The sequence below is a fragment of the Hippoglossus stenolepis genome, chromosome 13 (genome assembly GCF_022539355.2).
Source record: "Hippoglossus stenolepis isolate QCI-W04-F060 chromosome 13, HSTE1.2, whole genome shotgun sequence".
NCBI lineage: Eukaryota > Metazoa > Chordata > Actinopteri > Pleuronectiformes > Pleuronectidae > Hippoglossus > Hippoglossus stenolepis.
This window is the reverse complement of record NC_061495.1, coordinates 2,830,637-2,844,952: the sequence shown is the minus strand read 5'-3', so window position 1 is coordinate 2,844,952 and position 14,316 is coordinate 2,830,637. Positions and strand designations below refer to the sequence as shown.

The 14,316-nt window shown below is 42.6% G+C and overlaps 1 protein-coding gene across 1 annotated transcript in view; it reads right to left on the bottom strand.

The window, feature by feature from the left end:
* Nucleotides 1–14,316, bottom strand: part of LOC118119617 (inactive dipeptidyl peptidase 10) — a 64,833-nt gene that overhangs the window by 43,492 nt on the left and 7,025 nt on the right. The window lies entirely within an intron of this gene.

The following is a 14,316-nucleotide window of genomic DNA, read 5'->3' as shown; positions in this document are numbered from 1 at the left end:
CGGTTAAAATGAAATGTCTCTGTGTTTGTTTCATTATCAGATGTCTGTCACTGTCTCCTCCGCTGCTGGGCCCGTGGATACCAGCTAATTTGGAGGTTATCAGACAGGAGCCTGGGACAGGAAGGTGACGGACTCCTCCATTAACTAACTTGTCACTCATCATCTTTTGACCCATCCGCACAGGCAGAGGGGAACACGGTGCTTTCGGCGTCATGGCCGTCTGCACCTTCCTTATTTTGTTTGCTGCCGCACCTTTTAATCTGCTCCGCTGATTGCTTTCCGGCAGCCTTGGCTGTCAGCCCTACAGAGCCTAATCACAGAGCCAGAGTTTTATGTCACTGCTGCCCAAACATAATCAACTGGACAGATTATGCTAATGCGCTCACATCCGGAGAGCAGTGTGAGCCAGATAGGAACAAAGTCCCAGGCAATGTGACGGACAATTCCTTTTTCTTCTGGGTTTGACTATCTTTTCTATATCGTTCATAATGTAGTACGAGTGAAGTAGGAAGTCATTACCTTCAGGGGGTTCGGTCACAACTTGGTACATTAAGATGATGCCAGACGCAAAATTGAAGAAAAACTAAAAAGCATTCAAATGTCTCAGGATGAAGACGCGGTGCCGTGCATGTAGGAGACGGGACAAAGAAGTCGAGAGAGTTTGTCATGATAAGAGCCGGCGCTGGTGATCTTAGCAGCGGAATGAATACGTGACATCCTGCCTCTGCCGGCTGCTGCACCAGCTCCCGTCTGAATCCAGCAGGTCTTTTGTCGCTGTTGTGAGAGCAGAGAACCTCCCGCTGCATCGTGCAATGTGTGAAAGGTAAACTGTGAAAACCTCTGCAGGTCATATCTGAACACGACTCATACAAGAGGCATTTTCTGGTCCGTTTCATTGTCCTGCATGATTCTCACAGACCTGCCGAGTCATTTGAAGAGACGTGGAAAAGCCTCCAGCACATATTTTTCAGCCTTTGCCAAATTCAAGTCAAACACGTCTTGTGGCTTTATAAGCAGCAGCGTTTCTTTCAATTTGAATCAGTCAACAAAGGAGAATTATCCTTGGTACTAAAGCTTACATCACATGTGTCAACATGAAATATCCTGTGACCTTTGAAATGTCGAACTTCTCAGAAAATTAGACTTTTTCTAAAGTGGCTAATGCTGAGTTTTTCACGGCCAACCGACTGTTTTTAAGTGTTTTACATTAATGGCACGTTGCGTAAGACATTCACAGCTTTGTGAAAAGATCTCTCCACAGACGTGACTCTAGATTGTGATTTGCTACAAGCAGCGTTATTACTGTTGCCTTTACGTTTCACTCTGTGAGACAAAGGGCATCAAACCATGAGGGAAATTGTAAAGTTTGTCTGATGTTGAATGTTTCTTTTGCACCAACAGCCATATTCTTTTCTTTCTTTCTTTACCTGAACCTAATCAAGAACAGTTCAGACAGTGTCTGCTACAGTAGTAGTAGAAGTAGAAGTAGTAGTAGTAGTAGTAGTAGAAGTAGTAGTAGTAGTAGTAGCGGTAGTAGTAGTAGCAGTAGTAGTAGTAGTGGCGGTGGAGTAGTAGTAGTAGTAGTAGTAGTAGTAGAAGTAGTAGTAGTAGTAGTAGTAGTGGTAGTAGAGTAGTAGTAGTAGTAGTAGTAGTAGTAGTAGTAGTAGTAGTAGTAGTAGTAGTAGTAGTAGTGTAGTAGAAATAGTGGTAGTAGTAGAAGTAGTAGAGTGGTAGTAGTAGTAGTGGTAGTGGTAGTAGTAGTTAGTGGTGTAGGGAGTGGTAGTAGTGGTAGTGGTAGTAGCAGTAGTGGTAGAGGTAGTAGGTAGTAGTAGTAGTAGAGTAGTAGTAGTAGTAGTAGTAGTGAGTAGTGCAGTGTAGTGAGTAGTAGTAGTGGTAGTGTGAGTAGTAGTAGTAGTAGTAGTAGTAGTAGATAGTAGTAGTAGTAGTAGTGGTAGTAGTAGTAGTAGAAGTAGTAGTAGTAGTGGTGAAGTAGTAGTAGTTAGTAGTAGTAGTAGTGGTAGTGATGGTAGTAGTGAGTAGTAGTGGTAGTAGTAGTAGCAGTGGTAGTAGAGTAGTAGTGGTGGTAGTGGTAGTGGTGAGAGTAGTAGTAGCAGTAGTAGTAGTAGTAGTGGTAGTAGAAGTAGTAGTAGTAGTAGTAGTAGTAGTAGAAGTAGTAGTAGTAGTAGTAGTAGAAGTAGTAGTAGTAGTAGTAGTAGTAGTAGCAGTAGTAGAGTAGTAGTGGTAGTGGTGTAGAGTAGTGGTAGTAGAGTGGTAGAGTAGGGTCGGTGGTGGTAGTGGTGGCAGTGGTGGTGAGTGGTAGTGGTAGTGGTAGGAGTGGTAGTGGTAGTAGGGTAGTAGTGTGGGGGAGTGGTAGAGTAGTAGTAGTAGTAGCAGTGGTAGTTAGTAGGAGTAGTGGTAGATTAGAGTAGTGGTGGTAGTGGTAGTAGCAGTGGTAGTAGTAGTATTAGAGTGCAGTGGTAGTAGTGGTAGCAGTGGTAGTAGTGGTATAGGGTAGTGGTAGTGGTAGTGGCAGTGGTAGTGGTAGTGGTAGTAGTGGTGGTAGTAGTGGCAGTAGTGGTAGTAGTGGTAGTAGTAGTGGTAGCAGTGGAGTGGTGTAGTGGTAGTGGTTGAGAGTAGTAGTAGTGGTAGTACGTAGTAGTAGTGTATTAGAGTAGTAGTAGTAGCAGTAGTAGTAGTAGTAGCAGTGGTAGTAGTGGTATTGAGTGGTAGTAGTAGTAGTAGCAGTAGTAGTAGTAGTAGTAGTAGTAGTAGTAGTAGAGTAGTAGTAGTAGCAGTAGTAGTAGTAGAAGTAGTAGTAGTAGTAGTAGTAGTAGTAGTAGTAGTAGTAGTAGTAGTAATTAAAGTCCTGTCCACACTAATGCAGATATTTTGCTAAACTATTTTGTCTGGATGGAGATATTTTATAAATTGGAGGTTGAGTAGCGAAGACAAATGGCAAAGACAAGACCTACGTTCATTTACACATATTCTGTACTTTTACAGAAATAATTAAAGGAACAAGTCCTCATGCTCTACTTAACAAAGTCTATGTAATACTCCATTACTGTCTTGAAGACAGTCCAGTTGAGCCGTATACTTCCTGTCCACGCCAACGTTCATTCTCACATCTCATCTGCCTTCACACCGACTCCGTACTGCCCACTGCTGAGTAATCATCACTTTTCCAGTGTGCGTCTGCATTCAGCACCTGCTCACCTGAACCTGTTTCCCGGCCCTGACCAATGAACCAATGTCTTGGATTAATCCGCCTGTTTAAATTCTGTTCAGTGTTCTGGAGGCGAGAATCCATCTGGGTCCTTCTCTCACTTCAGAGTAAATATTGTACTTTTGATCAATTTCTGTTATCTGACAGCTGTATTTACCTGTTTCTTTATGGATTAAGTCGGCATTAGATGGTTTTATGAAATAGGATTCACTCTAGGTTTAGATTAAACAATGCTTTGCTATTTAAAGCAGCTAAAGTAAACTTTGCTGTGGGAGGCTGAAACTTTAAAAAGCACCTGCCAATGCACCAATGCTCATATAACAATTACATTTATGCAGAAAATTGTTTCCACAGTACATGATTTTAAAAAATTTGATGACGGTCATTCTGCAAACTTATCTTTTAGTATTTTCACTGTAAACAATCAGATTTTTAGACAATGTTGTGTCTCAAATCAGACGCTCACATGTGAACAGTTTCCTCACTGGCGACAGGGAAGTGTCCCAAATCAACCACATTGTGCACTTACTGTCCAAGACTGTGAAATGTGTAACTGCAATTTGTGCCCGATACAATATCGGCTGCCTCTTTGCTCACTAGACTAAATAAAATACAGAACAAATGCAACATTAAAGTTTCATATAACCGATCTGAAAACCTCTCTGAAGTTCAGACCAGGACACCATCCAGGTGGAAACAACCACGTAGCTTTTAAATACATGGTGCAAAAAGATCTGTGAAGTGAGGCACTGTACAACACGTCTATACCACAATGATGGATGATGGCAACTTGAAAACATGACAGTTTATGCCAGGTTACTGGGTTTTTTTATACCACACCCCCCCCTCAGACCTTGTTAAATAAGCTGAAACAGATGGTGCTTATTTCTTATAGGAGGACCGCAGCAGGTGAAAGTTAAATACACAGGACTGCACATTGAACACACATGAAACCAAGCAGCTTTGTGAGGATCCCAGGACACAACAGGACACGGGTTGTGTTTAAGTCGGAGACAGAGGAGCTGGTGCCGTGGTGTGAGAGGCCACAGCTGTGGATCTCAGGTCTGCTGGTGATCTCAGCCCAGTTTTAATCAATGGGGAGGGGGGTGGTTGGGTATTCACTCTGATCCTCAGTTGCAATGAGCGCATCATGTGGAGTGTGTTTGTTGACAGGGACATAGCGTCGGCACTTGTTTCACAGGCTCAAGGTTCATGAAGTGGATAAAAGCACGAGGTTATTGTTCTGCCTTGCAGCCATGGGACGTCTAATCCATTAAGGCCTCACTGCTCGGTTTGGTTAACGTGTCTTCTAACCTCAAGCAACACTTTCCCACGTTTTGTCCTCGTCTGACATTTGTCTGATTTTTCTCCCCGGAGCCTCCAGCAGCTCCGTTGTGTTTGCGAAGCTACACAAACAACGTGGAGAATATTCTGTGTTGATTTGTTCGGTTCTTACAGCGGAAACATCGATTGCCTAGTAAAACACATGTGAGCATCATGGAAATCTTCTGGAATCAGATTACCTTTGGCCTGCTACTCACTTGACTCTGCACCACTCAGTTATTTGCTCTGCGCTCCGCTGCTTGATACGAGGAAGAGCAGCACACAGTGCAGCTGGTTTAGCTTGTGTGCTGCCGTCCACAGTTCTAACGGAGTGGGGGAGTGGGCGGATGGATGGAGTTAGTGGGAGCCGCTGGGACTTAATCATACTGACCAGCAAACCAAAACAACGAGCTGAGAACAGCTCCGAACTGAGGAGGGCTGCAGAGAGCAACTGGTTCCCAGTGGCAGCACGTGGAATTGAATATGGAGTCATTAGTTTGGATGATGTCAAACATGTTGCTGATGGGAAGTTTAACAGGTGAAGTAAAGAGGTGGATACACAGGAAGCTGATGTTATCTGACAAACCCGTCCAATTAGAATCAGACCCGTCTCGTTAACACGGACAGACGACAGGATGAAACAATTACACAGAGAGGAAAGTAACTGTAAGGATGAGTCATCACTCACAATCAGATCTGTTATTCTGCTGTGCCGAACGTTTCACCATCGTTAGAGATACTGTTTCAGAAAGTCTTCATTCTTCGTTGGAAATACTAATAATACTAAATAATTGTTATACCGTGAAAAGATTGATTATCATTTTATTTACAAGCCCATTTGCTTCATTTCTTTACGATTTCAGTCCATTGAACAAGTTGTTAAAATGACTGTTATGAATCTTCTTCTTCCTCTAAACTGATCCACCCAGACATCTTAAAGAATCTCTTATTCCAGTTTCTGTCGTCCCACTAAACAAATCATTGTATACGTACGTGCTGTTCCTATTCTAGCACTTTTATCTCAAAGCTTTACTACTAAACTTGTTTATTGTATTTGTCACATTTATGGTTTTTCTACTTTTCTACTATTGTATATAGTATTTACTTTTATTCTTATCTGTAGTCTTACTACATCTTCCCCTTGCGCTCACTGCTACTTCCTTGAAAACATGTATGTATGTTAATGTGTTTGTATTTGTATTGTGTTCACGTTATTGTCATCGTTTGTGCTCTCAGTCATGTGTGTGTGTGTTGAGCTGCTGGACTTGAGAGGCTTTCCTCTCGATATGTGTGGTATCTCTCGTGTTTTGTACTTGGGGCCACTCGTCTTTCACTGAGTATCTGCAGGGTCCCCCTGCTGTAAATGAGGACGGTCCTTGATGTCACTTTGCTGTTGCTCTACACTAAAGTTGACGTAATAATGTGCTTCGGGTCCTCGGCACAGAATGATTCTTAATCTTTAGCAGCAGAAAAATCCATTGAAAAATCCCCCGAACTGTGTCTCCTGTAGTTTTATAAAGATGGTCCAAAGCAGCAAAACCATTATAGAGGCTAATATGACTTTTCAAATCAGACATGCAGACGAATGCAGGTGAAGAAGAGAGAAGACGGAGTGAAAACATAAATTTCCATAGATATGAGACAAAGCCCTGATGGAGCCTTTGGTATTTCATGGAGCATTTCTTTGCCGATTTGGTTTTGATAAGGTTAGAGAGACCAGACGGAGTTTCAGCCCCGGTAAATATGCTTTTTATCACCCAGGAATTCAATTATGGGAAGAAGATGACCGACCTCACGTGCAAGCCTGAAATAAATATGTCAGGGATTATCTGGATCAGGTCTGACGAGTGAAAGCACAATAATAGAGTAAATAATCAACCACGGGCAGATGAAAACCACTGGTGCTGAGCCCTGTGCTGGTGTCAGTCACTGTCTTCAGATCACAGAGGAGAGCTCGCCTCAGTCGTCTGTTCTGACTCGGTCCTTCTCTCCAGCTTCAGGAGGGAGAAGGAACAGAGCAGATGTAACAGGGCTGCAGTGAGATGTAGATCTCAGGAGGAGATTGACAGAATTAGAAGGAAAAACCTGAGGCATATTTATTTTGACCTTTCACTTGATTTTTATCAAGCACCTCCTTAACCTTTCTGCAGGGAGGTGATGCGTGTGGCAGGAAAAGTCACAACAAATATCTGTCTTCTCTGGTTGACAAGAACAAGATGAATGCATTTCATTTTTTTTTCAAGAAGCAAATCTATCTGCTTTATAGAATTCAGTTTAATGAGCTAATGCACTGGAGCTTCATTTAAAACAGGTGCAACTGCATTTGAATATCATATATATTCCTCTTGCATAGATTTATAGATTCATTCTTTTTAAAGGAAGCAGTTTAAGGACTTTATTTTTACAATATGACTTGAGAATGTGTAACTCTTTGTCTGTGAAGCTATTTTCGAGGGTTGTTTGCTTTGTTTATATCTGGATGATGAATTGCTGCTTTTACATACAATGTTAACTTTGTGTTTACTATGTATAAAATATGTTTTGACTGAATAAAAAGATACTCTCGTCTAAAATAGAATATATTTCTCCTGTAATGTAGCTCAGCAGAGGCGTGATTGTGACTTTGTAAATCTCTAACTGCACAGTTAGCAAATAATATGCTGTTTACTTTCTGTACAACACAATTCAACCCATAGCTTGCATTTTTTTTCTCATTTGCTTTTGGCTTTGAAAGGGCTGAGAAACATGAAGATACTCAAACATAAATACACCTTTCTGCGTTCTTTATCAATCAGATATATGATTACAGCCTCGTTTAGCCATCATCAACTTGTTGTTGACAATGTAGGATAATAACCAACATAACATATTTTTTTCGTTTAAAATAATAGCTCAGTGCTGGAGGAGTGTAGAACACACACACACTCTGTACCATCGCCCTGGCCTGAGGATCGACCGGCTCTATAGACATGGATGGACAAACATGTCTGAGGAAAGCAGTCGATAGATAAATAAGTGGAGCGTGGACCGGCCTCCTAGAGCCAGAGATGTGCTGTGCAGATGCAAAGCTGCAAAACATCCCATGGTATCGCTCCAGGAGAAAAAAAACACAGTCTACTTTTCTTCTAGAACTTTTTCTTATATAAAAGATAACATGCTCTGGGGGCAGTATACATCAATATTTCTCCTTCAGAATAATATTAAGTATCTTGGAGAGAAGGGAAATGTCATCACATGGATGATGTATGAAGCCGATATACTTTCTATAAATAGAGATAAGTGTTTTTTTATACACACAGAAGTGATTTTGGTCTGATGCCCTCAGCGGGTTCTGCATCATTTGTTTTTTTGGCTTCTACGTTCATTCCAAATCACTTGTGTAAATTAGATGTGTTTTACCGTAACATCAACGGTTTGGTTCGGTTTAGGCACAAAGGGAAATAGACTTTGGCTTAGAACAAGTTCTGTGATGTGGTTAAACCCATCACTTGTGTTTGGGAATGAAACAACAAACTCCCCTGTTAAAGTCTGATGTTTTATTGGGATGAGTGCCGATTTAAAAAGTGCCGATTTAAAAAGTCGGTGGTTTGTTGATGGGTTTTCTGCTGGCCCCTTTTGAAGCAGGTCAAAATCTCTGTTTAATCGTTGCTGTGGTGTTAACATGCACCAGCTCACTAATCGTGCATATTTTCCTTCTCACCACCAAACAAGTGTGTGTCAAGTGATCACTTGTTTTTCCATCCATGGTTTGGTCCAAAGAACTTTGAGAGCTGATGGGATTCAACGAGCACACGGACCAGTCGACCACAACAACGAGCTCAAAGCGGCTGAAAGCTGCAGAGCTGGTTCAAACTGCTGATCCCAACACAAAGGAGACATTTCACCAGTATGTTCTGAATTCAACCATTTACAATAGATAATGTGTGTGTTTTATTTCACTTCACACTGGCTGTTGTACCCAGTGGTCCCGTGTGACCTGAGGATTTGCCTTTACATAAAAAAAGACGGGCAGTTCAAGACACATTACTTTTCCTCTTGAGCACAATTTCCTAATCTCGCAACAGCAGAAGAAAAACAAAAGCAAACACAAAGTCCTTCTCCTGCCAGCACACACGGTCCTCCCCTCAGTTTTGTATTCCTGTCAGATTCTGCATTAATATGATATGCATGAAATCGGTGCGATTGAGCCGGAGAACTCGGAGCCCCTCTGGGGGGGCGGGGGTGGAGGTGTGGGGGCACGGGATGAATTTAGAGATAGGGCTATCTCCTGGAGGCAGCCTTTGAAAAGTCCTGCCAATGAATTTAAGCTTTCCGGTCAGAGATGTGAGAGAGCGGGTAGAGTGAAGGGCGATCCAGGCCCAAGTGCACAAACTCATTCTTCTAACTGCCAAAGCTGCTGAGATCATTCTGTAATCACGGCTTGAATCGTGATCGCTGATCTGGTCTGAAACCTACCTTCTATGTGTTTTATCATATTTGCCTCTTAACAACTGACGGTTGTTGGAAACAGCTGTTTGACTTCGTCTGTCTTTCAGAGGAAGGTCAGTAAAAAGAATTCCACGAAGATCGATACTGACGAAGGGTCCAGACGAGGTACAGTAGGTCTGCAGATCAGCCTCCATGTGTGAGCCTCAGTTAGTCTGTTTATTAAATTCTGGCCTCTTACATTCTCATTAACTTCCATAAGTAACACAGGTATAATCAGAGAAAACACAAACTCCACTCAGAATGGCCCCCTGGTCAATCTGGGATCTGAACCAGGAACCTTCTGAGTGTGAGGTGACAGTGCTAACAACATGTTACACATTGTGTAGGCTATATATTATTCATCTTTCTGATGATTCTCATGATGTGCATCTAATTCTGTGAGTTTCTGATCCACACTCTCACACACATCTCACGTCTCCACAGGAATCAGACCGTCCTCATTATTCTTTCTTGGTGTGAGACTGCCCCCCTCTGGTTATTCTCTGTCATTACAACCTGTTCCCCTGCAGATTTGAATCACAGTGAACTATTTCCTTCTCTTCGGCTGCAGGAGGCTTGTCAGTGTGATTTATGATACACGCTGTGAGAGCAGCACACATTCGGTGAGTTGACTTTTTTTTTAGCAGGTATTTTATAAACGCAGTGTGTCAGCAGTGCAGGTAAAAGGTAGGTCATAATCAGAACAGTGTGTGTGTGTGTGTGTGTGTGTGGGGGGGTCACTGGGTATTATATGAGAGACATGATTCAGACTGGACATGGCAGATGACCTGAACATGTTTCCACCAAGGAACTTGAGCAGACAAAGAAAGAAATTATCTAGCAGGATTAAACAAGGACATTATTTTCTTTAAATTCTCATAAAGGTAAAATGTACTTTAAATGAATCTTCCTATGAAATATAGAAAGAAAGGACAAGTAAGGCAGTGAGAGATCTGCAACACACGTTTACCACAGTGTTGTGTTTTAAAGCAGAGGCAGCATGAGTATAAAGTATGAAGTAAAGAATGCATAAACAATACAAGTGAATACAGTGCAGTGTAATTATTGGGATTTTGCATCATTTAAACTATTCAGTGTAAGAGTGTGAGCGCAGGAGGAAGGTTATCTGATAACTATTATCTTTACAGAAACTCTCAATAGAACAGAACAGAAACGTTTGCATGAATAAACCAAGGACAATTGTTTTGTCAATGTTGTCTGATAGTACAAGAATAACTCTAAATCCTGCACTTACACTTTTAATATACTTAATACTCCCAAACCTATAACAACAAAACTTCATCTGCTCATGAAGTCCTGGTTATTTGATCATAACATCCAGAGCAGTGACTAAATAACTGTGAGCTGCTGTTTCAAGGTTAAGACTGAACCTCAGATAGAGCAGAATAGATGCAGAGTTCGTGACTGCAGTCTGACCAGTGGGACCAGTGGGACCAGTGGGACCAGTGGCAGCCCAGGGAGAACAATGACTGCTGCCACAGCTATAAACACACATGAGTTAAGTTCTGCACCAAAATAAAAACCTCTAAACAGTAGAATTCACTCAGGGCAAAACAAATACTGTAAAACTTCGGGTTAAGCCCCTTTATTTAGACATTAAAACTTATACATATTTAATGAGTAGTTTATAACACATTATATAATTACTCTGAGCTCCCCTTAAAGGCACATTTTCTTTTTTCTTTCAAAATAAATGTATACATATCCACCAAAGTGAACATTTTACATTAAAAACGTCAGTATTACTTACAGAGGAAGTCTTTTTTGACCTGCATGTCAATAAAGCCAATTTAAAATCGACACTATTATTGTTCATTAATAAAATGTGTGCATTGGCTTGTTCCCCTTGTCGCTGTTAATGATTCACAACCTGCTAATGCATCGAGTGCAACACAAACATAACCAGCAGCTAACAAACATCCATCCGTCCTGCAGCAGAGATTCCATCCCATAATGTCTGCATCTACAAACCAACCTTGACTCTTAAAGCCCCGAGGCACAGCTTGCACGTGACACTCCACAGATGACATCATAGATCCTATAGGTGTAGAGTGGTCTCTCCATCATTGAGCCACGTGTGACAGATAAACGTCAGAGAAGCCGCTCAGTCTAACGCTGTTTGCTTCACGCAGCAGAATCCTTCTGCTTTGTCAGATGTGCTGGGGAAAGTTCAGAGCGATTAAAAAAAAAGGGAAGATGCATATAAATATACATACTTGGGAGATTCCACAGTCAGGGGCCTCGAACCAGTGAATCCCAGTTCACACCCACTGGTTGTTTGAGTTTCCTGGGTCTGTCCCGTCACTCTCAAAGCCATCGTCGTTGCCAACATGATTATCAACGTCCCACAAGAGAACTGAAGAGTCAAACTGCTCATTCGAGTGGACTGGCTCATTCTGAAGGGAGAATCCCACCCTAGTATCCTCACAACTACCCAGCGCCTCACCCCCTGGACCTCTCTGGGGCCAAAGAGAGCCGGGCCCCTGGTTCCAGAGCCGGTGCTTTGGGTGGAGATGAGCACATCTACGTATATCTGGCTGGTACCAGTAGACCTCCGCCATCGATTCCAGCTCCTTCTCCACCAGAGACGTCACATTTCACGTACAAAGAGCAAATCTACGATACCAGGGATCCGCACCCCCACAGTCCCCCAACGCAGCCTGCTCCCTGGATTACATCACAACACAAAACAATATCAATTTGCCTTGGGAGACCGTACAGAGGGTTAATGACCCCCCCACAATAAGGTGACCATTTGAGGAGGTGGTCAGTTCAGTCCAGCCACAGTAGATTCCTATGGTAACCCCCTTCCTGCTGTTCAACTGAGAACATGAACATGAGGGCTGCACGCTTACAAGAGGTAGAGACACAAACTGAATGCATATGTGCTTCCTCTCATGAATACACATTCAAAAGAGAGGAAAATAGAGCCCCCCCCCCCATGGATTTATTCTCTGAGCATGTTCTGTTCTTCAAAGCCAATTCACGCTCATGCATGTGTCTGCGTCCTATGGAGGCTGCGTTTAGGAGGATTAGCATAATGAGGCCGTGCACATTAAACAGCAGCTTCTTCACCTGAACCTCAGATCTGTCTTTCATTCTCAGGCTGGACGACCCCCCCGCCGTCATCCCACTCTGCAGGACATCCAGTTGCACAGAAGATAACATGCATAAGGTGTGTGTGTGTGTGTGTGTGTGCAAGCCTGTAAACCCAAATGTAATCAGATATAGATACAGAGGAGCCACGCAGATTAAGACCGAGGTGCAATGAAGGACAAAATGGAAGTGAATGGAGAACATGGGCGTGTGTGAAGTTGTGCACGGCTGCTAACGGAGGCTTAACCCAATCAATACTGCTTATGAGACGGTGTCTGTCTGTGTGTGTGTGTGTGTGTGTGTGTGTGTGTGTGTGTGTGTGTGTGTGTGTGTGTGTGTGTGTGTGTGTGTGTGTGTGTGTGTGTGTGTGTGTGTGTGTGTGTGTGTGTGTGTGTGTGTGTCACGGAGATAAGAAAAGAGGACAGAGCTCAAGCACAACATAGGACACTGAATATCTGCAGTCACCTGAAGGTGGCAAGAATAAGTTTGGCCTGGATTTACTGAAGATCCTCATCGGAATCAGGATTTGACTCCAACTGTGTACAGATAAATTCATAAACCTCACTTGGAGGTAAAGGTTCAATCTGGAAACTACATGTAAAATAAAAACACTGAAGACATCATGCACTTCTAAATAAATGCATTCATGTCACGTTGAGGTTTGGATGGATTTCGGCCATTTAAACTGTTAAGCTGTTCCGATATGTCCCATATTTGATCATTTATTTTTCTGTTTCTATAACAAGTTTGTTTCTTCACCTCATTTCTTCACGGCCATCATCTCCAACGGGCCCTCCCATTTCCGAGAGTTGCTATGGAAATGGATGGATGAAGACAACAGCCCTGCTCTGGAAAAACCTTTTGTGCTCTGACAATTGCTATTATCAAGTGGAGCGGAGGCGCTTCCGTTCCGCTGGCTGACTTATTCAAATCACTCACTCAACACTCGGAGGGATAGGAAAGCAGCTGCATCTTATTATTTGTAATCACAATTGACAGGTATCCAAAAGCAGGGGTTTGCTCACATGGATTTATGTTTGCAACACACACACACACACGTGTCTCTCAGAAGGAGAGTGCTCCGCCGGCTGGAGAGGAGGGGTAACGAGAGAAAATATAATGTGAAGACAGACGTGTGAAGCTATTTTACTTGACACTAACATATGGCTGCAGTCATGTCTCAGAGTTTCTGAAATTAAAGCATCGAAAAAGATCATTAATAACAATTATAGAGTAAAAGAAAAGAGGTGTCAGTGAGTTGTTGACTCGTTCAGCAGCTGAACACATTCACCACAAAGGGAAATAGAAATCAGACACTGCTCTCGGACTTCATCCCAACACTGGACTCTGGAGCATTTACACAGCCCAGTGCAAACAGGCAGGTAGGAACTGGCACTGCACTAATTAAAAAAGTGTATAATATGATATAACAGATTTTCTACAAATTTGACATGAAGTTCAAGTTGAATTAATAATTTGTTTCTGTTGGCTTCAAGGATCTGACTCTAGAAAATACTTCGATCAGCTGATTGACATTTGAAATGTGAAGTTAACTACAAACATACACAACCACCTCTTGGCAACTCTGTAAATAAACCACGTCCTCTGAATGGAATCCAGCTGGAGACGATGTTGTCCCCTTGAAGCGGTTTAGTGGTGAAGGAGAATCAGGGTTGAGACAGATGCTCATATCAAAGTGTCTCTATTGGCATTGGATTAGTCCCACTGTGGTCGTCTCTGTCCCCAGATCTCCACCAGGTTGAACATCTGTGTGTATTTCTGAGCCAGACGCCTTCTACTCTTCACTCCCGTCATCATCACATCTCAGCTCCTCGAGTTCAACACAGAGACAGTGATGCTGAACCTGTTCTGTGGTGGTCGACCCCCCTTTGTCTTCCCCTTTACACTGCTGCTCTCTGAGAATAACTTTGTGTGATAGCAGCTCTTAGATGTGTCCTCGGTGTGATGAGAGGGGAAAGTGTCTGGAACATCTGAACCTCAGTCAGTTTCACACCTTTTGATCCAGCTCTGGATCTGGGTTTAAAACTTTTGTGGGTTCAATGAACGAGAAGAATCTCGAAGCCGCTGTAGGTTTGATGGTTTGATTCCAGTCGTTTGAACAAAAACCAAGCCCCCGACCCAGATCTACACTCAGTGACAGGTGAGATGTCCAGCCCCTAACA